The sequence below is a fragment of the Talpa occidentalis genome, unplaced genomic scaffold, assembly GCF_014898055.3.
Source record: "Talpa occidentalis isolate TD23 unplaced genomic scaffold, MPIMG_talOcc4v2.1 talOcc4.9, whole genome shotgun sequence".
Classification (NCBI taxonomy): domain Eukaryota; kingdom Metazoa; phylum Chordata; class Mammalia; order Eulipotyphla; family Talpidae; genus Talpa; species Talpa occidentalis.
Window position 1 is genome coordinate 29,522,959 of NW_023605305.1, and position 16,316 is coordinate 29,539,274.

Below are 16,316 nucleotides of genomic sequence, written 5' to 3' on the forward strand. Positions count from 1 at the left end.
GCGCTGATCTGGTGCTGAGACTGTCCTGTCCTTCTGTCTCCCCAAGCTTTGCCATCGAAACGGGGCTCCCTACCTCCACACTGGTCACTTCTCCACTCCTCTCCCCTCTGGCTCTTTGGGCTCTGTTCTGGGATATTTGGGCAAACCTTGCAGCTCTGGGACAAGGAGGTTGCTAGTCAAGATGGTGGTTGAGGGTGGGGAGGGAAGGCACCTAAAGGGAACCGGGGCATCTTGGCACCAGGGCTAAGCTGCCTTTCTGTATAGGAGCTCCCACCCCAGCAATAGCCCTGGTTGTACCCCCACCACCTGCATGGGGTCGCAGCTCTATTTCCGGGCCACTCCATCTTCTCCTGTGCCCAGGCTCCCACTCCATAAGAAGACTGGAACTCATCAGCAGGCTGCCCTTTATCTGCTTGAATCTCCTTCCGTAGCCACCCATCAGTCTCAATTCATTCCAACAAATGTATTATTACCTGTGTTGTGCCTGGTCTCTGCCCTGCACTGAGGATACAATGGCCTCAGGATGGTGACAATCTAGGGGAGAAGAGACAGAAACACACAATGTGTATCTAATGAAAATTGTAATATGGACTCTGGAGGTGAGAGAGAATAGCTGGAGGATATAATTTAGAAGGCGAATTGCCTTCACCCAAAGCTCCATTCTGTTTCCCTCTGACTGCAGTCTACAGAGCTCTGACCAACCCTGCAGCTGCAGGGAACCAGGGCCCCCCCCAGGGACAGTGTGCCGTGGTCTGTTCCAGAGATTTCCTTAACACCACTAGGAGGGGTTTGCCCTTCATTCTGACCCCCAGAACATCTTCAGAGCCCTTTTCCTCTACCCAGATCCTTGGAATTAGAAAAGGCACTCTACCTCTCAAGAGCAGGGCATAGAAGCTAGGTTTGGGATATGAGATCCCTTCAATTCTGAGATCTCAGTATGGTATCTGGCATAGTAAATAGTTGTTCATTAAAACAATAATTCTAGTCTATGGATCTACTTTTGCTAAACCCAAGAACCAATGATTCGATGGCCCAGGCAATTGATTATCACCTTTCTATATGGTTTGCTTGTTTTTTTTTTTTTTTTTTTTTTTTTTAGGGGGAGGGGTTACACAAGGATCTGAATGCCAGAGAGTGGACATCATTATAGTGAGTCTTGAAATCAGGTAACGTGAGTCCTCCAACTTTTAAAAATCAAAATTGTTTTAACTTACCTTCCTTTCCCTTTTCATAATCATTAATGTATTATGAAAAAAATATACTTTAATTTATTGACTTTTGAATAAATTTTTTTTATTTATTTATTTTTTTTTTTAAATATTAAATTTTATTTTTATATTCCCCCATACAATTGCAAACGCCCCATTCTGACCCCAATCCTTCCCCTCCCGCCCCCCACCCCCAAAAAGTGTCTCTGGTTCATAGTTTTTTTGTTGATTTTGATTTTCACTTTCTTATATTCATTTTCCTGGTCCCTTATTTAAGTTTTCTAGATTCCTGCTATGAGTGAGACCATCCGGTATTTTTCTTTTTCTTTTTGGCTTATTTCGCTGAGCATGATCCCTTCCAGTGCCATCCATGTTGCTGCAAATTGCATGTGTTTATCTTTTTTGAATGCTGAGTAATATTCCATGGTATATATGTACCACATCTTCTTGATCCAGTCATCTATTTTTGGGCATTTGGGTTGTTTCCAAAGCTTAGCTATTGTAAACAGTGCTGCTATAAACATAGGAGTGCAGGTGCTCTTTGGAATTGATGTTTCTGTGTCCTTTGGGTAAATACCTAGGAGTGGAATTGCTGGATCATATGGAAGCTCTATGTTTAGTAGGTCCAGAAATCTCCACACAGCTCTCCATAGTGGTTGGACCAGTTTGCACTCCCACCAACAGTGCACAAGAGTTCCTTTTTCTCCACATCCTCGCCAACATTTGTTGTTGCTAGTTTTTTAATATGTGCCATTCTCACTGGTGTGAGATGGTATCTCATGGTAGTTTTGATTTGCATTTCCCTGATTACAAGTGATGTTGAACATTTTTTCATATGTCTGTTGGCCATTTGCATTTCCTCTTCAGAGAAGTTTCTTTTTAGCTCTTCTGCCCATTTTTTGACTGGATTATTTTCTTTGTTGTTGCTGAGTCTCATCAGCTCTTTGCAGATTTTTGTGATCAGTCCTTTATCATTAGTGTTGGGTGCAAAAAATGTTCTCCCAGTTGGTGGGGTTCTCTTTGTTTTTGTTATTGTCTCTTTTGCTGTGCAGAAGCTCTTTAATTTGATGTAGTCCCAGCTGTTTATCTTTCTCTTCACTATCACTGCTTTGGGTGATGTGTCCGTAAAGATGTCTTTGATGTGCAAATCCCGTAGTGTTTCGCCTATATTTCCTTCTATGTATTTTATGGTTTCAGGTCTTATGTCTAGTTCTTTAATCCATTTTGAGTTGATTTTTGTGTATGGTGTGAGGTAGTGGTCAAGCTTCATTCTTTTGCATGTAGCGACCCAGTTTTCCCAGCACCATTTATTGAACAAACTTTCTTTGCTCCAATGCATAGTCTTTGCTCCTTTGTCAAAGATTAGTTGACCATAAATCTGTGGGTTTATTTCTGGATTTTCTATTCGATTCCATTGGTCTGTATGTCTGTTCTTGTTCCAATACCATGCAGTTTTGATGATTATGGCTTTGTAGTATAGTTTGAAGTCTGGGAGTGTGATGCCTCCATTTCCTTCTTTTTTTTCAGTAGAGCTTTGGCTATTCGGGGTTTTTGGTGATTCCATATGAATTTCATCAATAATTGTTCTATTTCTTTGAAGAATGCCATTGAGATTTTGATTGGAATAGCATTGAATCTGTATATTGCTTTTGGTAGGATGGCCATTTTAATAATGTTTATTCTTCCAATCCATGAGCAGGGGATGTCTTTCCATTTCTTTGTGTCTTCTTCTATTTCTTTTAACAGTGTTTTATAGTTTTCTTTGTATAGGTCCTTTACCTCTTTTGTTAGATTTATTCCCAAATATTTGATTTTTTTTGTTTCGATAATAAAAGGGGTGGTTTTTTTGATTTCTTCTTCTTCAGATTTATTGTTTGTGTATAGGAAGGCTACTGACTTTTGCGTGTTGATTTTGTATCCTGCCACTTTACTGAATTGATTGATGAGTTGAATTAGTTTTTCTGTGGAGATTTTGGGGTTCTCTATGTATATTATCATATCATCTGCAAATAGTGATAGTTTGACTTCTTCTTTTCCTATTTGGATTCCTTGGATGTCTTTCTCTTGTCTTATTGCTCTGGCTAGGACTTCCAGTATTATATTGAAAAGCAGTGGTGAGAGTGGACATCCTTGTCTTGTTCCAGATCTTAATGGAATTGCTTTCAGCTTTTCACCATTGAGAATGATACTGGCTGTTGGCTTGTCATAGATGGCCTTTATGATGTTGAGGTATGTTCCTTGTATCCCAAGAATTTCAAGGGCTTTTATCATGAATGGGTGTTGCACTTTGTCGAAAGCTTTCTCAGCATCTATTGATATTATCATATGGTTTTTATATTTCTTTTTGTTGATGTGTTGGATAACGTTGATTGATTTTCGGATGTTAAACCATCCTTGTGCCCCTGGAATGAATCCAACTTGGTCGTGGTGAATTATCTTATGGATACATTGTTGGATTCTGATAGCTAAAATTTTATTGAGGATTTTTGCATCAGTGTTCATTAGGGAGATTGGCCTATAGTTTTCCTTTTTTGTGTTGTCCTTATTCGGTTTTGGTATTAGTGTAATATTGGCTTCATAGAACGTGTTTGGTATTGTCCCTTCCTTCTCAATTTTTTGGAAGAGTTTGTGAAGGATAGGCACTAATTCGTCTCTGAATGTTTGGTAGAATTCATTTGTAAATCCATCAGGTCCTGGGCTTTTGTTTTTGGGGAGGTTTTTAATTACCATTTCAATTTCGCTGCTTGTAATTGGTCTGTTTAGGTGTTCTATTTCTTCTTTATCTAGCTTTGGGTGATTGTGGAGTTGTAGGAATTTGTCCATCTCCTCTAGATTGTTGAACTTGTTTCCATATAACTGTTCATAGTAGTTACTGATTATTCTTTTGATTTCTGCTGTGTCCGTTGTGATTTCTCCTCTTTCATTTATGATTCTGTGTATTTGTGCTTTCTCCCTTTTTTCCTTTGTGAGCCTGGCTAGGGGTTTGTCTATTTTATTTATTTTTTCAAAGAACCAGCTCTTGGTTTCATTGATCTTTTGGATTGTTTTTTTAGTTTCAATTTCATTTATTTCTGCTTTGGTTTTTATTATTTCTTTTCTTCTACTGGTTCTGGGGTTTTTTTGTTGTTCTTTTTCTAGATCTTTGAGCTTCGAGATTAGGTTGTTTCTTTGAGTTCTTTCTTGTTTTTTGATGTGAGCTTCTATTGCTATATATTTTCCTCTTATTACTGCTTTTGCTGCATCCCATACATTTAGGATATTGGTGTCCTCCTTGTCATTCAATTCAAAGAATTTTTTAATTTCTTCTTTGATCTCCTCGTTAGTCCAGTGGTCTTCCAGTAGTGTGGCTTTTAATCTCCATGAGGTAGGATAGTTCCTTGCCTTCTTTTTATGATTTATTTCTAGTTTGATGCCTTCGTGGTCAGAAAAGATGGTTGGTATGATTTCAATCTTGGTGTATCTGTTGATGTTTGTCTTGTGCCCCAGTATGTGATCGATCCTGGAGAATGATCCGTGTGCGCTTGAGAAAAATGTGTACTCCGTTTTTTTTGGGTTTAGTGTTCTATAGATGTCTGTTAAGCCCAAATGCTCTAGGTCCTTATTTAGAGCTTTAGTTTCTTTACTTATTTTTTGTCTTGTTGATCTATCCATTGTTGATAGTGGTGTGTTGAAGTCTCCCACTACATATGTGTTTTCTCTGATGTCTGTTTTCAGAGAGGACAACAGTTGTCTGATATATTTTGGTGCTCTTTCGTTTGGTGAGTATATGTTAATGAGTGTTATTTCTTCTTGAAGTATTGTCCCCTTAATCATAATGTAGTGACCATTGGGGTCTCTTTTTATTTTTTTGAGTTTGAAGTCTGTTTTATCTGATATAAGTATAGCTGTTCCTGCTTTCTTTTTTGGCCCATTTGCTTGTAGGATTGTTTTCCATCCTTTGACTTTGAGCCTATTTTTATCTTTTGTAGCTAAATGTGTTTCCTGGAGACAGCAAAAGGTTGGGTTTTGTTTCTTAATCCAGGCTGCAACTCTGTGTCTTTTTATTGAAGAGTTTAGTCCATTTACATTTAGAGTTAATATTGATATGTTAGCATCTGTATTTGCCATTATGTTTGTCTTTCCTTTGATTTTATTTATTTATTCTTTTAATAACTTTTTTTTTTTTTGGTCTTCTTTCGTTGTTATTCGTCCCTCTGAGGTTCTGGCTTTAGGATTCCTTGTAGTATTTTTTGGAGTGGGGGTTTAGTCGCAATGAAATTCCGGAGTTTCTCTTTGTCTGGGAAGGTCCATATTCTTTCTTCATGGAGGAAAGAGAGCTTTGCGGGATAGAGTATTCTTGGTTGGCATCTGTTTTCTTGGAGTCTGTTGACTATGTCCTCCACTCTCTCCTTGCCCGTAGTGTTTCTTCAGAGAAGTCTGATGTCAGCCTGATTGGTTTTCCTTTGAATGTTATCTGTTTCTTCCCTCTTGTCAGCTTCATTATTTTTTCCTTGTCCTGGATTCTTGGGAGCTTTACTATTATGTGTCTTGCTGTGTTTTTCCTTTCGTCGTGGAAGTTTGGTGTTCTTCTTGCTTCTTGTATATCAATTTTCAGCTCCTTCTTCTCATTTGGGAAGTTCTCTTCAATTATATCCATGAATATTTTCTCTGTTCCTACATCTCTCTCCTCTCCTTCTGGAATTCCTATAACTCTTATATTTCCTTTCCTCATGGAGTCAGATAGTTCCTGAAGTCTTTCTTCATTCTTTTTCCTTCGTACTTCTCTTTCCTTTTCTGTTTTGGTTCTTTTTATTTCTGTGTCTTCAAGATTACTTATTCTTTCTTCCATTTCATCTATTCTGCTTTCATTGCTTTTCCCAGAGTTCTTTAGTTCCTCCATTAATTCTTTGATCTCCTGCATTTCTCTTACTTCCCTCTTTAGGGACTCAATTTCCTTCTTCTGATCTATCACTTTTTTAATCATGGCAATTTTAAATTCTCTTTCTGGAAGGCTCAGAAGTTCTTCCAAGTTGCTGTCGTTGCAATCTGGGGAGTGGTTTTCTTTTTGTGTTGTGCTTCTTTCCTGAGGAGTTTTTAGGTTGCGTGTGGTTCTTCTACTCCCTACTGTCTGTTTTCTAATTTGTCGTATGCGTTGGGACACTGTGTTGCTCGGACTGACTGACATCTTGGGTGAACTTCTCCGCTCCCCTCTGGCTCTTCCAGGAGCCATCTCTGTCTTCTGGGGAAGCTTTCTGCTGGTTTTAGGCAGTTTTTACTGAAGAAATGTCCCTGTTCTCAAATGGCGAAGCGGGATGCAGTCCCTGCGCCTCCGGTTTCAGGCACACTCTTCTGCGCACCCGGTCTGCCCCGGACGTGGGTGCCTGCTCCCTCTGTGGGCTCAGACTGCTGGTCGGAAGGGGCCTGGCGTGGAATAACTTCCCGGCTGGCCACTGGGTCCTCCAGAAACCTTCTGCCCTTTTCAAGCAGACGGCAGCCCGGGCTGTGTGCGCGTCTCCCGGGGTCTTTGTTCTTCTCTAATGGCGCCCGGAGCCGTTCGCTCACCGCCGTGGCGGATCCTGCAGGGTTCGCCTCAGCTCCCGTTCACAGGGTGTGGTGGCTGCAATAGTTCCTTTCCGCTCACAGTCCCGCTTGCTGCGTCGTTTGTTCTTGTTGGTTGTTTTGGTTTTCTGGTTTGCTTGTTTACTCCAGCTCAGGTGTCACCTCCTCCAGGAAGTGTCCCCTCAAGCCCCCAAGCCTGGGGTCAGGTTCTGTTCCTAGCACACAGCACAAAGCCTGGTACATCTATATGTGGAATCCATGATGTGTGTGGAATGACTCTGAAAGTGTGTTGAATTGCTTTGATACAGGTGGAGTGAGTGTTACTCAGAAGTAGGACCTGTGATAGAGCAGTAATGATCTCTAGTGCCTGGTGGGGAAGGCGAGAGGAAGTGGGAACAGGGATATCCAGCACAGTGTAGTGAGATAATCTGAAGGGAGTGGGGGCTTTATTCAAACTCAGTTTGGAGTTCTCCATTCTCATCTCTATTCCAAAGAGAGCTTGGTGTGGCAGGCACCCTCTGAAGGGGAAGGCCTGAAAGCCTCTTTCCCCCACCCTACTCCCACTCCCCCTTGTAGCGACTGTGCAAGGCTGGGCTGCTAGAGCTGCACAGAGATAAATGCTCCCTGCTCAAGGGCAGAAGCTCCAAGTGCTTGTTGGGGGTGGGGCTGGGTGGTATAGGAAGAGGGGGTGGTGAGCAGTCAGAGGGAGTGGCTTTCAAGGGTGTGGGACAAAGAGCCTGACTCAGCTGGGACCTGCAGGAGGTATCTTTCAGCAGGGTTGGAGAGGACTCATCTTTTTTTAACTCCTTCGTGATTGCTAGTGTCTTCTGGCTACCCAAACTATAGAGACCTAGAGGACAATACTTATTGACTGGAGATCCAGACTGGGTAGAAATAATCTCAGAGAAGGGAAACTGAGAAACCAATGAGGGAACGTGCTAGTCTTCCACCCCCACCTTGGAACATACATTTTTCTTAACATGCATACTCTGTGAGACCTGGACAGGCATTCAGGGGGAGAGAGCTGAATTAAACAGTTCTCTGCCCACCCACCTGCCTCCCATGCAGCAAACATCTGAACCTATTGTGGACAGGCACTCTTGGACTGGGCCTACTGCAGGTGTGGGGTGTAGCTTGGGGAACAGGAAGGGAATTTACTCACAGTCTCATGTTGCTAGCTTTTTATGCAATAAAGGGCAATAAAAAGGGGGAGGCAGTGCTGGAGACTTCCTGGAGGAAGTGGCATTTGAGCTGGGTCTTGAAGGTACAAGAGAATTTGGACAGAAGCTTGGCCGTGAGGGGAGGGCATTCAGGGCCTTCCATGTTTATGAGCAAGGGTATTTAGGAGAGCTAATGGGGAGTCCAAAGTTAACTGAAATTGAGAGGTCTTCTCCAGGTGTCAGGAGGACTCCTTGGTCCTGCTCCCCAAGGGAAGATTTCTTGTGTGTGTGTGTGTGTGTGTGTGTGTGTGTGCCATAGATCTCCTTGGGCAGGCTGATAAAGCCTCTGGACCCCTAAGAATAAAGATTTTTTTCAATGCATAAAATCCAGCTCACAGGACTACAAAAAATAGACTTAATTGAAATTCAAATGTCTAAATATTTCCAGAACTTTGTGATATAATAGTATGTATGGTAAAACAATAGAATACATTTGTGATGATAATAAAACAAATTAAATTTAAAAAATAGCAACAGCATTAACTGCAAGTTCAGAATTGTAAAATTCACAAATGACCTTAGGCTATTTCTGCTACAGCTTAACATGATGTAAAAAAAGACTTTGATTTCTTTGTGTGGCAATGCTACAGATATGGGGGAACACCATTGTCGTTTGTTAGCTCCCTTATAATTGAATAAAATGCTGAATTTCAGTTTAGAGTTTTATAAAAATAATTTTTTCTTCATTCAAATTTATGGGCGTCCCATACAACATAGTTGATCATTGGCTCCCTGGGGATTGTGGACCTCAGGTCTAGGTCCTTGGGGCCTCTACTGGATCTTCTCCTTTCTTTAAAGGAGAGAGAATAGAGGATTCTGGGGGAGTTTTCTTTAAAGGACCACATCTGCAGGTGGCCAGTGTCACTTTTGACCACTGTTCTTGCCTGGAACACTGTCCCATGGCTCCACCTAACTGCAGGGGATCTGGGAAATACCATCTAGCTATGTGAGTAGGAAAGGGAATGGGGTTCGTGACCACAAGATGTTAACTCTGCCAAGACTCTTTGACTCTTCTGTTCCATTCAGTGTTTTAAAGATCCAGGTGAGAGACTGTGATGGACTTAGATGGGAAATGCAGGGGGCGTCACACCTACATCTTGGAAAAGAAGAGGACCAAAGACAGAGATCTTCCTTTGTTCTAGATCCAGTAAGTGTAGGAGGCACAGGGTCCAGTTTGTGCTGAGTGGCTCCTAGAGCCAAATACTATTCTCCCCTCCATCATGCCCCACCCTTTCCATCCTGCCAGGCTGTGAGATCCCCAGGTAGAGACCAGCACATTCTTCCATCTGCCCCTCTTTCTCTTCACCAGGATCCCTTGGGACTGATCTTTTGGAATCAGGGCAGAAGCTTGCATGAGAGAGGATCCTCTGGGTATGTGTGGAAGGGAGAGAGAAGAATCAGTTCCTATTTGCTTACCTCTTTCCCTGGGTAAAGCTGCCTAAAACCAAAAGTAGTAGATGCTTAGTAAGTTAATGGTGAATTGAACATCTGAATGAAAGAGTCTTCCCTGCAGGTTACTTGCCTCTCCTTGCATCTGTCCATCCGCCTGTGTTTCAGTTGGGCTGTCTGATTTTTCCCTCTTAGCCAACTCAAATTGTGGAATGAGGCAGGACCTACAAGCACTCATAAGTACTAGTAATAAAATCTCCGTGTGGGCAGATAACTTCCCAGAGTCATTCCCACTGTCTTGTCGCTTCTCCCTACTGGCAATCTCAGGGAAGGAGGCTCGCAGACATCTAGGCAGCACCTGCTCCCCGCTGTCCTGTCTAGTCTTCAGAGCACCTCGTGATGGGCGTTTGCAGCTCCTGTTTTTCAGATGAGACTTGGTGGGGTTTAGTGGCTGCTATAGGATTGCTCCATAAATCGCATCAGGACCTGAACTAATCTTATGATTCTATGGGTCCTGTCCGCCCCCTTACCCCTCTGCTTCCAGTCCCCTAGTCTCTCTCTCTCAAGTTTTCTTTTTCTTCTCTCCCACCAGCTCCTGCTCTCTTTGTGCCTCCAGTCAGGTCCTTTTACAGGGTCTGCGAGGTGGGGGGGGGGGTGCTCAACCCTCTCCCTTCCCATTCTAGGCCCGGGGACAGGGATGAGTCCATAAGGACGTAGCACCAGCATCATAGAAGCACAAAGGACAGGACTGACTTTCATCATTGGCTTGTGGAGGCTGCAGGAGACTCTGTTCCTGAGTCCTTTCATCGCCTCCCACTGCAAGAGAGCCCCTGCCTCTTATCCCAGCCACCGCTGGGGCTCCTTTGGGCCTCAGTCTTTTCATCCATCCTTTCTCTCCTTCCACCTTCTTCCTCCCTCATTCTCCCTCTTCTTTCTTTTCCTATTTATCTTTCTGGCCTTTCTCTGCTCAATCTGAATCTCCTGGTCCAGGGCAGGCCAGACTCCAGAGGAAGGCAGCTCTGCAGGATTCTATCTGTGCTCAGGCATGTCTCCTAGGCACCCCTGCCTCCCACACCTCCAGGAGGGGGCTGAGGCTGGTTACTGTCATCACAGACCAGGAGCTCCAGCAGGTCTCCAGAGGGACTGGGAACCTGTGGCCTCTACGGACCACTACACGCCACTTTCCATCCCTCTGGGCCATCGTTGTGATTACAATGGGTGTGGGTCCCCAGTTGATTCTCCTCTGGGCTGATGGACCCAGTTTTCTCCGTCTGCTTTCATGGCCCTCTCTGTTCTCATTTCCCTCTCTTATCCCTTGCTCCCTTCTCTGTTCAAAACCCCGTCCCCTCTCCCCATTGCTGCATCAATGGGGGATGTGGGGATCTGGTTTCCCGTGTGTTTGGTTTGCGATTATTGTGCCCAGGGCAGCACTGTTCTGTAAAGACTCCCTGGGGAGAAGTGCTAGGTGTGCTCTGTGCAGAAACTTAGAGGAAGACATGCTGGGTGTGAGCACATGCACACCCCTCAACACTGCCCCCCAAACACACACTGGCACCTACACAGAAATGTAGAGTCAGGGGGTCTGGATACCCACCAGGATGAACTCTTCAAACATAGCAGTGGAAAGAACAGTGTAGTGAAGTCCCTCTACACCCATTACTTAGTACAGTGATGCCCAGACACAGGCCCAGACAAGGGACAGCTGCATTTAGCACAAATATGTGAAGAAATGTATTTAGTGTTTTCTGGTTATATGGATGTAGAGTTGAGTGTGTGACTAATTTTCTGATAAATAATTACGAGGGAAGAGCATATTTCCTGGGAATATGTAAGGGATGGGCATTACCAGCACTCACCCATGTGTGCGTGCTGCTTTCCGCAGAATAGCCACTGCCATTATCTTTGGAGTGTCCTGTTTGCTGATGACAGGGGCTGACTGGGTGAGTTGGTGGTCTGTGTGACACGTCGTGGATGTTGGTGGGATGTATCCTTAACGTCGGAGTAGGTTCACTTTGTGATGGTGAATGTGTGTGTGAGGATGTGTGTGTGTGGCAGGGGCTCGGGCGTGTGTGCACATGTGTGTGTGCCGCAGGCGGCGGGAGAGGTGTGCCAGCGTCAGGAGTGGTGTGAGGCAGCCAGCCCTGCTCTTGGGAGAGACACTCATGTATGAAGAGCTCTGCGCTCAAAAGCGGCTGTTTAACAACTTGAGCATCAAATTATAGCCCACGTGGACAGAGGTGTCAGCGGTCGCTGGTTGCTGTAAATACTTCAGTGCAATTGACAACAGCTTGTGGAGGACTAAGTAAAATGGGGAGGGGGCAGAGGAAGGAGTAGCGTCTCCCCCAGGGACCCCATGCTCTGTAGTTCTGTCACTGCTGGATCTAGTGCTGATGGGGAGGGGTGTGGGACGGGGAGCAGCAGGTCTGTAATGGGGTGGGCTTCGGAGCTAGACTGGTTTTTATAATCCATCATTTCCTGCTGGGTAACCATGGGCAGATGACTTTCCTACTCTGTGCCTCAGTTTCTCTATCTGAAAAAAACAAAACAAAAACAAAAAACCCAAACAACAGAGATCACAATACCCTGTGAGATCTTTTTGAGGAATTATAGGAACTTCTTTCATCTGAAAGCACTTGTGGCTATACAGACATTCGCTTTTATTACCGTGTGTGAGATAATGCCTGGGAATTAACATAGTGCTTCTCACATTGAAAGCCATCCATAAATGTTAGCTAATGTTGTTAGCCTATTGCTATTGTCTCCATAAGCCTGGACCCATGGCTGGAGATGCCACAGCGCTTCCAAATAGGCATGGAAAAAAGGCTTCCCAGAGGGCAGCCAGTGGGTCGGTGTGGGTTTGCAGAGAAGACATGCTTTAGCCTCCAGTCTTTCAGAGCATCCTGCTGGACAGGATCTGAGAGAGTCTGCCCAGGGAGCTCTCTCTGTAGATCAGCTCGCCTTCATGAGTGCCTTGGCTGCTGTGTTCTCAAAAAGTCCTGTGTAAATGGGTTTCTGCAAACTCAATCCCGTTTAAAATGCACTAGCAGGGCCGAGGGCTTAAAGAGACCCTGTGGTGAATTCTTTTGTAAAGCACAAAATCTCCTGAATGTATCTATCTTGTAAAGTACAGATATTTATAAAATAGTAAGTTGGGATTTCTTGACTGCCTACTATGTGCCAAGTACTCAACATCTGTTATTTTATGATAACCACACAATAGGCATGTGGGGGACAATATCCTAATTTACCAGAAGAAAAAATAGGTGCACAGAGACTCCCCTACTCCTACTCGCTATCTCACAGCTGGAGCCTAGAGTTGCTGGGAGGGGTGGCTCGTTCAACTCTAGCGAAAGCTATTGCATTTTCTTCTCCAGCTTTGCCCTGCCCGCCTCTTCTCACCCCTTCCTGCTTCCCTTTCTCCCTTTCTTCTTTTTTCTGCAATCACACAAGAATTTTTATTTTGTATATACTTCCAAGAGGATAGTTCTAAGCCTAGTGTAATCAACAATCACCTAAACCACAAAGACTTCAGCAGTGTTTAAAAAGTAGGAGCAGTGGCTGTACAGACCTCTGAATTTTTAAGGCCACTTGTTAAGAACATTTTCTTATGAACCTTTTCAAAAATATGCAGAAGTAGAAAGAACAACAGTAGAATAACCTGCTCCCACGTATACCCAGCATTTATATCAATAATTATCAAGATTTTGCTTTATTTGTCCTCTATGCCTTTTGAGATGTATTTTAATTTTGGGAGAGAGGGAATGATGCATTGTCTGTAGTGGTTTTCTGATCGCTTACCACACTATATATACCTTTGGAGGTATTTGCTTTTATTCAGAAGAACTTGATATATAACCATGTTATAAGAAAGTGTCTTTTCCCTACATGTCTGTGAAGAGTTATTCCAAGGTCCTACGAGGCCTTGTAATTGCTATCCTTTCCTTGTTGGCTACTTTCTGTATCATGGTAAATGTTCCTGAGCAGACCCACTTGAGGAAGGAGGTGCCTAGCCAGGTGGAAGAGACCAAACTCTCTAGCTCTCTCACCCTACAAGGCTCATCATTTGATGGTCACCAGGATATTCACTTTCTTTTGTAAGGATGCAGAGTCTCTTTGCTCCCTTTGTTCAAGCAAATAATTGTGAAAATAGTTAATAATAGCTACCCTAATTATTTTTCATTCTCTACGGAGACCTCAATGTGAGTGGTCCTGCTTCTCTTCCAATTTCTGGCTTTTATGGGTTGAATTCACCTTAAAAAGCCTTGCTACCATCACCTTGGTGATGGTATCTTGGATGGAAGCAGCAGGAGGGAGTTCTCCTTCTTAGAGGAAGTCTTGGCTTTCAGGGATGTTATAAAATAATAACATCCATCTGGACCCTGCTCCTCCTTGACCCTGGAGACTTTGGTGGCAGGTCTGTGGGATGAGTCTGGAGCGCTCGCCCTTGGACCTCTGGGTGTGGGTGTTCCAAGCACAAGTATACTGAGGGAGATGAATCCCCAGCCCACGAGATCTGTCCTTCTGATGTGGGATCAGAGTTCTGCCACCTGGAACAGTGGTTTGTAAGGCAATCGGCTGAGCAGAGTGGATAACCCTCTGTGTGGCCTGGCCATACCCCCTGCAGCTGCCTGGCTGGTATCTCATGGGATCACTGAAGGAGAGTGAGGTAGGCTGGGGGCAATACTATGCTACCACTTCCCCTGGCAGAGAAACCTTCCCTCCTTCCTACCAGCTAGATACCCACCCGTCTTGTTTAAAATAAGGCCAGGCAGTCACCTCCCCTCATGATCTAACACCCCAGGGTAGTTTAGTTTCCTTGGGACTGCTGAGACACGATTGCATCTCAGGCTGGGTTGCATCTCTGGCTGGGTTGATGAAACTTTCACCTTATTTTAAATTTACTCTGTGACGATGCCTTACCTCACTGAGTTCACCTCATTCTACCAAATTATCTTTGAACAACAGTCATTAATGGCAAATTTTCATGGTACTAATTACTGGACAAGTTGGGAGGCAACAAATGGCAAGATGATTTCTGCTGGTTGAAGCATTGTCTGTGTGCAACACTATTTTGGCTGCCAAGCAGCCCACTTCCAAATTATTAAAAAGATATAAGCAAAAACTACCCAAGATGGTAACTTAGAGTAAAATAAACAAAATGAAAAGTGAACTGACTTTAAAAGCAGGATGCTGCTCAGCACAGATGTCCAGATCTTCACACTTAACACTGAGACATTTGAGACTTGACAGCAGTGACATCATGGCCCCCTTAATATCACGGTGTTTTCTGATGAGCTTCCAGGCTTGTCCGGGCTCAGCACACTCAGGCACCACAGCCCTGAAGCATGCACTGCGGTAAGCAAAGGTCTTGCGGGTTTAGGTCCCGGGACTGTGGGTCTCACAGCCACTGTGGGAGTCAGTGATGAGATTCAGCACAGGGCTGCCTCCACAGAGGGGGGTAGGTTCCCGGGAGGGAGTGACTGCAGCTGGACAGGGGGGTTCTGGAAATTTCCCTGAAAGAGATGGACATTGGTTGAAGGCCTTAAAGATTTCAGAGCATCTCCACGAATGGAGGTGGTGTTGGAAAGGAGAGGCTGACGTGATGACTGAGCACCGCCAGGCAGAGAGGATGTGAGCAAAGGCTTGTTGGGGAAAGCTTTTCACCATTTGCAATTGCAGGATTACCTTTTAATGACTTGTGAAAGCAGAGACTATTTTAGTGCCCCGTTTGCCAGTGGATTCCCAGCACTGGAGCTCATAGTAGGTGCCAGTCAGGTGCTTGTCTTCAGCAGGACCTTGAAGGAAGGGAGACTTGGATACAGGGAGAGGAGACAGGAGGGCATTTCTGGAGCGGAAGTAGTGTGGGCAAAGGCACAGAGGTAGGAAAGCATGAAGCATGCGCTGAGATCAATGAGGAGCCTGGTTTGTCTGGAAAAAAGGGTTTGTGCCAGGGAGTTGTGGGCGATGAGGTTGGAAGGTGGGCAGGAATGCCACATTTTCCAGGTTGGGTTTGAGGTCACAACAGTAATTCCCTGCAGAAGGGAAGGGGAAAGGATTGGGGAGCAGAGGGGTTTGCTGTGTGGCCCATGGTGGGATGGGGTGATGGGCAGGAGGCTGTGACCACCTCCTTGAGTGTCTGTCCAGTCCCTTGTCTCTTCTGGTGTTTTGCAGCTGGGAATCGAGGGGCGTGCCAAAAATGTCATTTTTTTTCTATGGGCAGGCGCACACACACACACACACACACACACACACATCAATCGTAAGAATGACTTTTTTTCCATTTGTCAAGAGCCAGAAAGAGGCTGAAGGTATAAAGTTCAGAACTGGCAGGGCCTGAGGGCTGACAGGAGACAGGCTGAGGATCTTTGAGTTTCATAAGCTGTGGAAACAGTTGGGAGTTGGGGGAAAAAAAAAAAGAAAGAAGCATTTCCAAGCAGCCTCCGCGGTGGCCTGTGGAAGGCTGTGTGGAGTTTGTGGAGGAGGGCGTGCGCTCTCTCTCCAGCTTTGGCCACACTGGGGGAGGCATCGGTATCCATCAAACACCTCCTTGGCCTTGGAAGGTGAGGCTGCAGGCACCTGGTCTTATGGCCAAGGTCACGCCTCCTGGGTTCAAATCCAGACTCATGCCAGCTCTGTGACGGGCAAGTTATTTAACCTGTTGGTGGCTCCCTTTCTTTGTCTATGAATGGGAGTAGAAGCAACTACCTCCCAGGGTCAGGAATTAATATTTATTTACAGTAGTCACGTGGTAAGTGCTCAATTAATGTCGTTACTACGATTGATTGACAACTTGGAAAAGGAGGAGATGCGTTTGCATTCACTTGGATTGAGTTGGGATTTGGTAAGAAAAAGTTAAATTACTTTGCATATTCTGATGAAGAAGTTAGTTAACATGTATTATATTTTTAAAATACAGTTTCTAGGATGATTAGCCCCCTCTTTTTTTTTTTTTTTAACAAGT